The sequence below is a fragment of the Triticum aestivum genome, chromosome 3D (assembly GCF_018294505.1).
Source record: "Triticum aestivum cultivar Chinese Spring chromosome 3D, IWGSC CS RefSeq v2.1, whole genome shotgun sequence".
Lineage (NCBI taxonomy): Eukaryota > Viridiplantae > Streptophyta > Magnoliopsida > Poales > Poaceae > Triticum > Triticum aestivum.
The window spans coordinates 313,120,557-313,123,106 of record NC_057802.1 but is presented as its reverse complement, the minus strand read 5'-3'; positions in this window follow the sequence as shown (position 1 = coordinate 313,123,106).

The window sequence follows — 2,550 nt, the reverse complement described above, 5'->3', positions numbered from 1 at the left end:
GATGCTTGATATGCCTGGTCTTCTTGTGAAACCTGGGCTCCTTGGCAAGGGCAATAGCTCCATTGTTGTCACAGAAGAGAGTCATCGGGCCCGACGCACTGGGAATAACTCCTAGGTCGGTGATGAACTCCTTCATCCAGATTACTTCTTGTGCTGCCTCCGAGGCTGCTATGTACTCCGCTTCACATGTAGATCCCGCCACAACGCTTTGCTTGCAACTGCACCAGCTGACTGCCCCACCATTCAAAATATACACGTATCCGGTTTGTGACTTGGAGTCATCCAGATCTGTGTCGAAGCTAGCATCGACATAACCCTTTACGACGAGCTCTTCGTCACCTCCATAAACGAGAAACATGTCCTTAGTCCTTTTCAGGTACTTTAGGATATTCTTGACCGCTGTCCAGTGTTCCATGCCGGGATTACTTTGGTACCTTCCTACCAAACTTATGGCAAGGTTCACTTCAGGTCTGGTACACAACATGCATACATAATAGACCCTATGGCTGAGGCATAGGGGATGACACTAATCTTTTCTCTATCTTCTGCCGAGGTCGGGCATTGAGCCGTGATCAATCTCACACCTTGCAATATAGGCAAGAACCCCTTCTTGGACTGATCCATATTGAACTTCTTCAATATCTTGTCAAGGTATGTGCTTTGTGAAAGACCAATGAGGCGTCTCGATCTATCTCTATAGATCTTGATGCCCAATATGTAAGCAGCTTCTCCAAGGTCCTTCATTGAAAAATACTTATTCAAGTAGGCCTTTATGCTTTCCAAAAGTTCTATATCATTTCCCATCAATAGTATGTCATCCAGACATAATATGAGAAATGCTACAGAGCTCCCATGTAGCGACCAGACCTCAAATGGCCTGTGCTGCTGTGCACCAGTGTCATCCCTGGATCAGTAATGCTGACACGCACAGTACAAATGGAGGATTTATAACAGAGTAGCAATCACACACTTATTACATCGAATATCTCTGAAGAGATAAAGTATAATAAACATGGCTTAAGGCCATCTAACAACGATAACAGCGGAAGACTTGGAAGATAAGTGAGTCCATCACTCCAACGGCATCACTGAGTATAAGACCACGACCTAAAGCACCTTACTCGTTGTCTGAAAAGTCTGCAACATGAAACGTTGCAGCCCGAAAACGGGTCAGCACATAGGATATGCTGGCAATGTAACACATAGAGAATAATGAACAATGATAATGCTATACTATATGCATATATGGCTGGTGGAAAGCTCTATGGTTACAGTTTTTGCGAAAAGCCAATTTTATCCTACTTCAAAGGAATAAATTTTATTTAACTATCATGGTGGTTGTGAAACATTGAGAAGGTACCTCCAACTCAATCCCAATTAAGTGTCATCGTTAACCCAACAAAATTAATTATAAGTAACATGGTGATGAGATTCAAATGATAATCCAGGTACTAGATACTCAAGTTGTCCATAACCGGGGACACGGCTAATCATGATTAGTTTGTACACTCTGCAGAGGTTTGCGCACTTTTCCCCACAAGACTCGATCGCCTCCGCTTGATTCTCGCACTGCATGATGTTTGAGAAACGGATGACCGAGACACAGTCTTTCAGAAACAATCACTCTTTACTCTGGATGGACTGGTACACCTACTTTCCCCTACATCTGCTAGTCCACCTCTTCAAGAGATCCTGTAACCTACTCAGCTATGCTAGAGCCCATAATAGCTTGTGGCTGCACACGGAAGTTTCTAGCATGAAAAATCTTATGATCCCTTTGAGCCTGGGTGGCGGACCTTATACAAACAGACAACATTGGGTTCTCCAGGTGCCTCAATCCACCCAGATGTGAGTTTTAGTTGCCACCTTAAGTTGAACCATTAATAAACATCTCACATCTGTCATGGATATCACTCAAACCCAATCCACGTCTACGAGCATAGCATGGCAATATAATAGCAACGTAGAAGTAACTCCCAAGGGTTTGATAGATAAAACAGGTAATAGGTACTACCTCAACTACTTCCCAATTCCCACAATTTAATTAGATCCTAATCATGCAAGTGTTTGAGGAAAACAGATCTAATGCAATAAAACTGGGTATGAACGGGGTATGATCAAAGTGTTACTTGCCTTGCTGATGATCCGCAAAACCTAGCGAGTCGAAGTAACAAGCGGCACACTCCGGGTACTCTATCGCAAACAAACAAGCATACAATCAGTACTCATCTAATGCACAGGTAAAACTCGAATGAAAGATCCAACCAGAAAGTTCAACTTAAGAACTCCGGTTTGCAAAAAGAATCAACTCGAAAGAAGCAACGAAAGTCAAACGGCGAAAGAAAGAAACTTCGTTTGCTAATCTGGATCTAGGTCAAATTTTACTGTAGCAAAAACTTGTTTGAGTAGGTTAAACGGAAAGAGAATTTTGAGACGAAACTCTAGGCGCTTGAATCGCCTGATTCCGATAAACGAGCGAGAAATTAAACAGAATCGAAGATTTGATCAGAAATCGAATCTGAGAAAATAACGAGAAAATCCGACGAAAAG